The following is a 10,809-nucleotide window of genomic DNA, read 5'->3' as shown; positions in this document are numbered from 1 at the left end:
TTCCTGTGTAAGTTCTGGTAGTCCCCTCTCTTCCCTTTCCTTCCTGTGTAAGTTCTGGTAGTCCCCTCTCTTCCCTTTCCTTCCTGTGTAAGTTCTGGTAGTCCCCTCTCTTCCCTTTCCTTCCTGTGTAAGTTCTGTTAGTCCCCTCTCTTCTCTTCCTGTGTAAGTTCTGGTAGTCCCCTCTCTTCTCTTCCTGTGTAAGTTCTGGTAGTCCCCTCTCTTCTCTTCCTGTGTAAGTTCTGGTAGACCCCTCTTCCCTTCCTGTGTAAGTTCTGGTAGTCCCCTCTCTTCCTTTGCCTTCCTGTGTAAGTTCTGGTAGACCCCTCTTCTCTTCCTGTGTAAGTTCTGGTAGACCCCTCTTCTCTTCCTGTGTAAGTTCTGGTAGTCCCCTCTTCTCTTCCCTTCCTGTGTAAGTTCTGGTAGTCCCCTCTCTTCTCTTCCTGTGTAAGTTCTGGTTGACCCCTCTCTTCTCTTCCCTTCCTGTGTAAGTTCTGGTAGTCCCCTCTCTTCTCTTCCTGTGTAAGTTCTGGTAGTCCCCTATCTTCCTTTCCCTTCCTGTGTAAGTTCTGGTAGTGCACTCTCTTCTCTTCCCATGTAAGTTCTGTTAGTCCCCTCTCTTCTCTTCTCTTCCCATGTAAGTTCTGGTAGTCCCCTCTCTTCCCGTGTAAGTTCTGGTAGTCCCCTCTCTTCTCTTCCTGTGTAAGTTCTGGTAGTCCCCTCTCTTCTCTTCTCTTCCTGTGTAAGTTCTGGTAGTCCCCTCTCTTCCCTTCCCTTCCTGTGTAAGTTCTGGTAGACCCCTCTCTTCTCTTCCCATGTAAGTTCTAGTAGTCCCCTCTCTTCTCTTCCTGTGTAAGTACTGGTAGTCCCCTCTCTTCTCCTCCCTTCCTGTGTAGGTTCTGGTAGTCCCCTCTCTTCTCTTCCTGTGTAAGTTCTGGTAGTCCCCTCTCTTCTCTTCCTGTGTAAGTCCTGGTAGTCCCCTCTCTTCTCTTCCTGTGTAAGTTCTGGTAGTCCCCTCTCTTCTCTTCCTGTGTAAGTTCTGGTAGTCCCCTCTCTTCTCTTCCTGTGTAAGTTCTGGTAGTCCCCTATCTTCTCTTCCTGTGTAAGTTCTGGTAGTCCCCTCTCTTCTCTTCCTGTGTAAGTTCTGGTAGTCCCTCTCTTCTCTTCCCGTGTGAGTTCTGGTAGTCCCCTCTTCTCTACCTGTGTGAGTTCTGGTAGTCCCCTCTCTTCCCTTCCCATGTAAGTTCTGGTAGACCCTTCTCTTCCTGTGTAAGTTCTGGTAGTCCCCTCTCTTCTCTTCCCTTCCTGTGTAAGTTCTGGTCGACCCCTCTCTTCTCTTCCTGTGTAAGTTCTGGTAGTCCCTTCTCTTCTCTTCCCTTCCTGTGTAAGTTCTGGTAGTCCCCTCTCTTCTCTTCCTGTGTAAGTTCTGGTAGTCCCCTCTTCTCTTCCCGTGTAAGTTCTGGTAGTCCCCTCTCTTCTCTTCCTGTGTAAGTTCTGGTAGTCCCTCTCTTCTCCTCCCTTCCTGTGTAAGTTCTGGTAGTCCCCTCTCTTCCCTTCCTGTGTAAGTTCTGGTAGTCCCCTCTCTTCTCTTCTCTTCCCATATAAGTTCTGGTAGTCCCCTCTCTTCTCTCCTCTTCCCATGTAAGTTCTGGTAGTCCCCTCTCTTCTCTTCTCTTCCCATGCAAGTTCTGGTAGTCCCCTCTCTTCTCTTCCCATGTAAGTTCTGGTAGTCCCCTCTCTTCTCTTCCCATGTAAGTTCTGGTAGTCCCTCTCTTCTCTTCCTGTGTAAGTTCTGGTAGTCCCCTCTCTTCCTTTCTCTTCCTGTGTAAGTTCTGGTAGTCCCCTCTCTTCCTTTCCCTTCCTGTGTAAGTTCTGGTGGTCCCCTCTCTTCTCTTCCTGTGTAAGTTCTGGTAGTCCCCTCTCTTCTCTTCCCATGTAAGTTCTGGTAGTCCCCTCTCTTCTCTTCTCTTCCCATGTAAGTTCTGGTAGTCCCCTCTCTTCTCTTCTCTTCCCATGTAAGTTCTGGTAGTCCCCTCTCTTCTCTTCCTGTGTAAGTTCTGGTAGTCCCCTATCTTCTCTTCCTGTGTAAGTTCTGGTAGTCCCCTCTCTTCTCTTCCTGTGTAAGTTCTGGTAGTCCCCTGTCTTCTCTTCCTGTGTACGTTCTGGTAGTCCCCTCTCTTCTCTTCCTGTGTGAGTTCTGGTAGTCCCCTCTTCTCTACCTGTGTGAGTTCTGGTAGTCCCCTCTCTTCCCTTCCTGTGTAAGTTCTGGTAGACCCTTCTCTTCCTGTGTAAGTTCTGGTAGTCCCCTCTCTTCTCTTCCCTTCCTGTGTAAGTTCTGGTAGACCCCTCTCTTCTCTTCCTGTGTAAGTTCTGGTAGTCCCCTCTCTTCCCTTCTCTTCCTGTGTAAGTTCTGGTAGTCCCCTCTCTTCTCTTCCCTTCCTGTGTAAGTTCTGGTAGACCCTTCTCTTCCTGTGTAAGTTCTGGTAGTCCCCTCTCTTCTCTTCCCTTCCTGTGTAAGTTCTGGTAGACCCTTCTCTTCCCATGTAAGTTCTGGTAGTCCCCTCTCTTCTCTTCCCTTCCTGTGTAAGTTCTGGTAGTCCCCTCTCTTCTCTTCCTGTGTAAGTTCTGGTAGTCCCCTCTTCTCTTCCCGTGTAAGTTCTGGTAGTCCCCTCTCTTCTCTTCCTGTGTAAGTTCTGGTAGTCCCCTCTCTTCTCCTCCCTTCCTGTGTAAGTTCTGGTAGTCCCCTCTCTTCCCTTCCTGTGTAAGTTCTGGTAGTCCCCTCTCTTCTCTTCTCTTCCCATATAAGTTCTGGTAGTCCCCTCTCTTCTCTCCTCTTCCCATGTAAGTTCTGGTAGTCCCCTCTCTTCTCTTCTCTTCCCATGCAAGTTCTGGTAGTCCCCTCTCTTCTCTTCCCATGTAAGTTCTGGTAGTCCCCTCTCTTCTCTTCCCATGTAAGTTCTGGTAGTCCCCTCTCTTCTCTTCCTGTGTAAGTTCTGGTAGTCCCCTCTCTTCCTTTCTCTTCCTGTGTAAGTTCTGGTAGTCCCCTCTCTTCCTTTCCCTTCCTGTGTAAGTTCTGGTGGTCCCCTCTCTTCTCTTCCTGTGTAAGTTCTGGTAGTCCCCTCTCTTCTCTTCCCATGTAAGTTCTGGTAGTCCCCTCTCTTCTCTTCTCTTCCCATGTAAGTTCTGGTAGTCCCCTCTCTTCTCTTCTCTTCCCATGTAAGTTCTGGTAGTCCCCTATCTTCTCTTCCTGTGTAAGTTCTGGTAGTCCCCTCTCTTCTCTTCCTGTGTAAGTTCTGGTAGTCCCCTGAATTCTCTTCCTGTGTACGTTCTGGTAGTCCCCTCTCTTCTCTTCCTGTGTGAGTTCTGGTAGTCCCCTCTTCTCTACCTGTGTGAGTTCTGGTAGTCCCCTCTCTTCCCTTCCTGTGTAAGTTCTGGTAGACCCTTCTCTTCCTGTGTAAGTTCTGGTAGTCCCCTCTCTTCTCTTCCCTTCCTGTGTAAGTTCTGGTAGACCCCTCTCTTCTCTTCCTGTGTAAGTTCTGGTAGTCCCCTCTCTTCCCTTCTCTTCCTGTGTAAGTTCTGGTAGTCCCCTCTCTTCTCTTCCCTTCCTGTGTAAGTTCTGGTAGACCCTTCTCTTCCTGTGTAAGTTCTGGTAGTCCCCTCTCTTCTCTTCCCTTCCTGTGTAAGTTCTGGTAGACCCTTCTCTTCCCATGTAAGTTCTGGTAGTCCCCTCTCTTCTCTTCTCTTCCCATGTAAGTTCTGGTAGTCCCCTCTCTTCCCGTGTAAGTTCTGGTAGTCCCCTCTCTTCTCTTCCTGTGTAAGTTCTGGTAGTCCCCTCTCTTCTCTTCCTGTGTAAGTTCTGGTAGTCCCCTCTCTTCTCTTCCTGTGTAAGTTCTGGTAGTCCCCTCTCTTCTCTTCCCGTGTAAGTTCTGTTAGTCCCTTCTCTTCTCTTCCCATGTAAGTTCTGGTAGTCCCCTCTCTTCTCTTCCTGTGTAAGTACTGGTAGTCCCCTCTCTTCTCCTCCCTTCCTGTGTAGGTTCTGGTAGTCCCCTCTCTTCTCTTCCTGTGTAAGTTCTGGTAGTCCCCTCTCTTCTCTTCCTGTGTAAGTCCTGGTAGTCCCCTCTCTTCTCTTCCTGTGTAAGTTCTGGTAGTCCCCTCTCTTCTCTTCCTGTGTAAGTTCTGGTAGTCCCCTCTCTTCTCTTCCTGTGTAAGTTCTGGTAGTCCCCTATCTTCTCTTCCTGTGTAAGTTCTGGTAGTCCCCTCTCTTCTCTTCCTGTGTAAGTTCTGGTAGTCCCCTCTCTTCTCTTCCTGTGTGAGTTCTGGTAGTCCCCTCTTCTCTACCTGTGTGAGTTCTGGTAGTCCCCTCTCTTCCCTTCCTGTGTAAGTTCTGGTAGACCCTTCTCTTCCTGTGTAAGTTCTGGTAGTCCCCTCTCTTCTCTTCCCTTCCTGTGTAAGTTCTGGTCGACCCCTCTCTTCTCTTCCTGTGTAAGTTCTGGTAGTCCCCTCTCTTCCCTTCTCTTCCTGTGTAAGTTCTGGTAGTCCCCTCTCTTCTCTTCCCTTCCTGTGTAAGTTCTGGTAGACCCTTCTCTTCCTGTGTAAGTTCTGGTAGTCCCCTCTCTTCTCTTCCCTTCCTGTGTAAGTTCTGGTAGACCCTTCTCTTCCTGTGTAAGTTCTGGTAGTCCCCTCTCTTCCCCTCCTGTGTAAGTTCTGGTAGTCCCCTCTCTTCTCTTCCTGTGTAAGTTCTGGTAGTCCCCTCTCTTCTCTTCCTGTGTAAGTTCTGGTTGACCCCTCTCTTCCCTTCCTGTGTAAGTTCTGGTAGTCCCCTCTCTTCTCTTCCTGTGTAAGTTCTGGTAGTCCCCTCTTCTCTTCCCATGTAAGTTCTGGTAGTCCCCTCTCTTCTCTTCCTGTGTAAGTTCTGGTAGTCCCCTCTCTTCTCCTCCCTTCCTGTGTAAGTTCTGGTAGTCCCCTCTCTTCCCTTCCTGTGTAAGTTCTGGTAGTCCCCTCTCTTCTCTTCTCTTCCCATATAAGTTCTGGTAGTCCCCTCTCTTCTCTCCTCTTCCCATGTAAGTTCTGGTAGTCCCCTCTCTTCTCTTCTCTTCCCATGCAAGTTCTGGTAGTCCCCTCTCTTCTCTTCCCATGTAAGTTCTGGTAGTCCCCTCTCTTCTCTTCCCATGTAAGTTCTGGTAGTCCCCTCTCTTCTCTTCCTGTGTAAGTTCTGGTAGTCCCTCTCTTCCTTTCTCTTCCTGTGTAAGTTCTGGTAGTCCCCTCTCTTCCTTTCCCTTCCTGTGTAAGTTCTGGTGGTCCCCTCTCTTCTCTTCCTGTGTAAGTTCTGGTAGTCCCTCTCTTCTCTTCCCATGTAAGTTCTGGTAGTCCCCTCTCTTCTCTTCTCTTCCCATGTAAGTTCTGGTAGTCCCCTCTCTTCTCTTCTCTTCCCATGTAAGTTCTGGTAGTCCCCTCTCTTCTCTTCCTGTGTAAGTTCTGGCAGTCCCCTATCTTCTCTTCCTGTGTAAGTTCTGGTAGTCCCCTCTCTTCTCTTCCTGTGTAAGTTCTGGTAGTCCCCTGTCTTCTCTTCCTGTGTACGTTCTGGTAGTCCCCTCTCTTCTCTTCCTGTGTGAGTTCTGGTAGTCCCCTCTTCTCTACCTGTGTGAGTTCTGGTAGTCCCCTCTCTTCCCTTCCTGTGTAAGTTCTGGTAGACCCTTCTCTTCCTGTGTAAGTTCTGGTAGTCCCCTCTCTTCTCTTCCCTTCCTGTGTAAGTTCTGGTAGACCCCTCTCTTCTCTTCCTGTGTAAGTTCTGGTAGTCCCCTCTCTTCCCTTCTCTTCCTGTGTAAGTTCTGGTAGTCCCCTCTCTTCTCTTCCCTTCCTGTGTAAGTTCTGGTAGACCCTTCTCTTCCTGTGTAAGTTCTGGTAGTCCCCTCTCTTCCCTTCTCTTCCTGTCTAAGTTCTGGTAGTCCCCTCTCTTCCCTTCCTGTGTAAGTTCTGGTATTCCCCTCTCTTCTCTTCCTGTGTAAGTTCTGGTAGTCCCCTCTCTTCTCTTCCTGTGTAAGTTCTGGTAGTCCCCTCTCTTCTCTTCCTGTGTAAGTTCTGGTTGACCCCTCTCTTCCCTTCCTGTATAAGTTCTGGTAGTCCCCTCTCTTCTCTTCCTGTGTAAGTTCTGGTAGTCCCTTCTCTTCTCTTCCCTTCCTGTGTAAGTTCTGGTAGTCCCCTCTCTTCTCTTCCTGTGTAAGTTCTGGTAGTCCCCTCTTCTCTTCCCTTGTAAGTTCTGTTAGTCCCTTCTCTTCTCTTCCCATGTAAGTTCTGGTAGTCCCCTCTCTTCTCTTCCTGTGTAAGTTCTGGTAGTCCCCTCTCTTCTCCTCCCTTCCTGTGTAAGTTCTGGTAGTCCCCTCTCTTCCCTTCCTGTGTAAGTTCTGGTAGTCCCCTCTCTTCTCTTCCCATATAAGTTCTGGTAGTCCCCTCTCTTCTCTCCTCTTCCCATGTAAGTTCTGGTAGTCCCCTCTCTTCTCTTCTCTTCCCATGCAAGTTCTGGTAGTCCCCTCTCTTCTCTTCCCATGTAAGTTCTGGTAGTCCCCTCTCTTCTCTTCCCATGTAAGTTCTGGTAGTCCCCTCTCTTCTCTTCCTGTGTAAGTTCTGGTAGTCCCCTCTCTTCTCTTCCTGTGTAAGTTCTGGTAGTCCCCTCTCTTCCTTTCTCTTCCTGTGTAAGTTCTGGTAGTCCCCTCTCTTCCTTTCCCTTCCTGTGTAAGTTCTGGTGGTCCCCTCTCTTCTCTTCCTGTGTAAGTTCTGGTAGTCCCCTCTCTTCTCTTCCCATGTAAGTTCTGGTAGTCCCCTCTCTTCTCTTCTCTTCCCATGTAAGTTCTGGTAGTCCCCTCTCTTCTCTTCCCATGTAAGTTCTGGTAGTCCCCTCTCTTCTCTTCCTGTGTAAGTTCTGGTAGTCCCCTCTCTTCTCTTCCTGTGTAAGTTCTGGTAGTCCCCTCTCTTCTCTTCCTGTGTGAGTTCTGGTAGTCCCCTCTTCTCTTCCTGTGTGAGTTCTGGTAGTCCCCTCTCTTCCCTTCCTGTGTAAGTTCTGGTAGTCCCCTCTCTTCTCTTCTCTTCCTGTGTAAGTTCTGGTAGTCCCCTCTCTTCCCTTCCCTTCCTGTGTAAGTTCTGGTAGACCCCTCTCTTCTCTTCCTGTGTAAGTTCTGGTAGACCCCTCTCTTCTCTTCCTGTGTAAGTTCTGGTAGTCCCCTCTCTTCCCTTCTTTTCCTGTGTAAGTTCTGGTAGTCCCCTCTCTTCTCTTCCTGTGTAAGTTCTGGTAGTCCCCTCGCTTCTCTTCCCTTCCTGTGTAAGTTATTGTAGTCCCCTCTTCTCTTCCCTTCCTGTGTAAGTTCTGGTAGTCCCCTCTCTTCTCTTCCCATGTAAGTTCTGGTAGTCCCCTCTCTTCTCTTCTCTTCCCATGTAAGTTCTGGTAGTCCCCTCTCTTCCCGTGTAAGTTCTGGTAGTCCCCTCTCTTCTCTTCCTGTGTAAGTTCTGGTAGTCCCCTCTCTTCTCTTCCTGTGTAAGTTCTGGTAGTCCCCTCTCTTCTCTTCCTGTGTAAGTTCTGGTAGTCCCCTCTCTTCTCTTCCCGTGTAAGTTCTGTTAGTCCCTTCTCTTCTCTTCCCATGTAAGTTCTGGTAGTCCCCTCTCTTCTCTTCCTGTGTAAGTACTGGTAGTCCCCTCTCTTCTCCTCCCTTCCTGTGTAAGTTCTGGTAGTGCCCTCTCTTCCCTTCCCGTGTAAGTTCTGGTAGTCCCCTCTCTTCTCTTCTCGTGTAAGTTCTGGTAGTCCCCTCTCTTCTCTTCTCATGTAAGTTCTGGTAGTCCCCTCTCTTCTCTTCCCATGTAAGTTCTGGTAGTCCCCTCTCTTCTCTTCCTGTGTAAGTTCTGGTAGTCCCCTCTCTTCCTGTGTAAGTTCTGGTGGTCCCCTCTCTTCCTGTGTAAGTTCTGTTAGTCCCCTCTCTTCACTTCCCTTCCTGTGTAAGTTCTGGTAGTCCCCTCTCTTCCTGTGTAAGTTCTGTTAGTCCCCTCTCTTCCCTTCCCTTCCTGTGTAAGTTCTGTTAGTCCCCTCTCTTCCCTTCCCTTCCTGTGTAAGTTCTGTTAGTCCCCTCTCTTCCCTTCCCTTCCTGTGTAAGTTCTGGTAGTCCCCTCTCTTCTCTTCCCTTCCTGTGTAAGTTCTGGTAGTCCCCTCTCTTCCCTTCCCTTCCTGTGTAAGTTCTGGTAGTCCCCTCTCTTCTCTTCCTGTGTAAGTTCTGGTAGTCCCCTCTCTTCCTTTCCCTTCCTGTGTAAGTTCTGGTAGTCCCCTCTCTTCTCTTCCCATGTACGTTCTGGTAGTCCCCTCTCTTCTCTTCCTGTGTAAGTTCTGGTAGTCCCCTCTCTTCTCTTCCTGTGTAAGTTCTGGTAGTCCCCTCTCTTCTCTTCCTGTGTAAGTTCTGGTAGTCCCCTCTCTTCTCTTCCCATGTAAGTTCTGGTAGTCCCCTCTCTTCTCTTCCCATGTAAGTTCTGGTAGTCCCCTCTCTTCTCTTCCCATGTAAGTTCTGGTAGTCCCCTCTTCTCTTCCCATGTAAGTTCTGCTAGTCCCCTCTATTCTCTTCCTGTGTAAGTTCTGGTACTCCCCTCTCTTCCTTTCCCTTCCTGTGTAAGTTCTGGTAGTCCCCTATCTTCTCTTCCTGTGTATATTCTGGTAATCCTCTCTCTTCCTTTCCCTTCCTGTGTAAGTTCTTGTAGTCCCCTCTCTTCTTTTCCTGTGTAAGTTCTGGTAGTCCCTTCTCTTCCCTTCCTGTGTAAGTTCTGGTAGACCCCTCTTCTCTTCCTGTGTAAGTTCTGGTAGACCCCTCTTCTCTTCCTGTGTAAGTTCTGGTAGTCCCCTCTCTTCCCTTCCTGTGTAAGTTCTGGTAGTCCCCTCTCTTCCCTTCCCTTCCTGTGTAAGTTCTGGTAGTCCCCTCTCTTCCCTTCCTGTGTAGGTTCTGGTAGTCCCCTCTCTTCACTTCCCTTCCTGTGTAAGTTCTGGTAGTCCCCTCTCTTCCCTTTCCTTCCTGTGTAAGTTCTGGTAGTCCCCTCTCTTCCCTTTCCTTCCTGTGTAAGTTCTGTTAGTCCCCTCTCTTCTCTTCCTGTGTAAGTTCTGGTAGTCCCCTCTCTTCTCTTCCTGTGTAAGTTCTGGTAGTCCCCTCTCTTCTCTTCCTGTGTAAGTTCTGGTAGTCCCCTCTCTTCCTTTCCCTTCCTGTGTAAGTTCTGGTAGTGCGCTCTCTTCTCTTCCCATGTAAGTTCTGTTAGTCCCCTCACTTCTCTTCCTGTGTAAGTTCTGGTAGTCCCCTCTCTTCTCTTCCCATGTAAGTTCTGGTAGTCCCCTCTCTTCTCTTCTCTTCTCTTCCCATATAAGTTCTGGTTGTCCCCTCTCTTCCCGTGTAAGTTCTGGTAGTCCCCTCTCTTCTCTTCCTGTGTAAGTTCTGGTAGTCCCCTCTTCTCTTCCTGTGTAAGTTCTGGTAGTCCCTCTCTTCTCTTCCTGTGTAAGTTCTGGTAGTCCCTCTCTTCTCTTCCCGTGTAAGTTCTGTTAGTCCCTTCTCTTCTCTTCCCATGTAAGTTCTGGTAGTCCCCTCTCTTCTCTTCCTGTGTAAGTACTGGTAGTCCCTCTCTTCTCCTCCCTTCCTGTGTAAGTTCTGGTAGTGCCCTCTCTTCCCTTCCCGTGTAAGTTCTGGTAGTCCCCTCTCTTCTCTTCTCGTGTAAGTTCTGGTAGTCCCCTCTCTTCTCTTCTCATGTAAGTTCTGGTAGTCCCCTCTCTTCTCTTCCCATGTAAGTTCTGGTAGTCCCCTCTCTTCTCTTCCCATGTAAGTTCTGGTAGTCCCCTCTCTTCTCTTCCTGTGTAAGTTCTGGTAGTCCCCTCTCTTCCTGTGTAAGTTCTGGTAGTCCCCTCTCTTCCTGTGTAAGTTCTGGTAGTCCCCTCTCTTCCCTTCCCTTCCTGTGTAAGTTCTGGTAGTCCCCTCTTTTCCCTTCCCTTCCTGTGTAAGTTCTGGTAGTCCCCTCTCTTCCCTTCCTGTGTAAGTTCTGGTAGTCCCCTCTCTTCCTGTGTAAGTTCTGGTAGTCCCCTCTCTTCCCTTCCCTTCCTGTGTAAGTTCTGGTAGTCCCCTCTCTTCCCTTCCCTTCCTGTGTAAGTTCTGGTAGTCCCCTCTCTTCTCTTCCTGTGTAAGTTCTGGTAGTCCCCTCTCTTCTCTTCCTGTGTAAGTTCTGGTAGTCCCCTCTCTTCCTTTCCCTTCCTGTGTAAGTTCTGGTAGTCCCCTCTCTTCTCTTCCCATGTACGTTCTGGTAGTCCCCTCTCTTCTCTTCCTGTGTAAGTTCTGGTAGTCCCCTCTCTTCTCTTCCTGTGTAAGTTCTGGTAGTCCCCTCTCTTCTCTTCCTGTGTAAGTTCTGGTAGTCCCCTCTCTTCTCTTCCCATGTAAGTTCTGGTAGTCCTCTCTTCTCTTCCCATGTAAGTTCTGGTAGTCCCTCTCTTCTCTTCCCATGTAAGTTCTGGTAGTCCCCTCTTCTCTTCCCATGTAAGTTCTGCTAGTCCCCTCTATTCTCTTCCTGTGTAAGTTCTGGTACTCCCCTCTCTTCCTTTCCCTTCCTGTGTAAGTTCTGGTAGTCCCCTATCTTCTCTTCCTGTGTAAATTCTGGTAGTCCCCTCTCTTCCTTTCCCTTCCTGTGTAAGTTCTTGTAGTCCCCTCTCTTCTTTTCCTGTGTAAGTTCTGGTAGTCCCTTCTCTTCCCTTCCTGTGTAAGTTCTGGTAGACCCCTCTTCTCTTCCTGTGTAAGTTCTGGTAGTCCCCTCTCTTCCCTT

The sequence above is a fragment of the Oncorhynchus masou genome, chromosome 15 (assembly GCF_036934945.1).
Source record: "Oncorhynchus masou masou isolate Uvic2021 chromosome 15, UVic_Omas_1.1, whole genome shotgun sequence".
NCBI lineage: Eukaryota > Metazoa > Chordata > Actinopteri > Salmoniformes > Salmonidae > Oncorhynchus > Oncorhynchus masou.
This window is presented reverse-complemented; position numbering follows the sequence as displayed.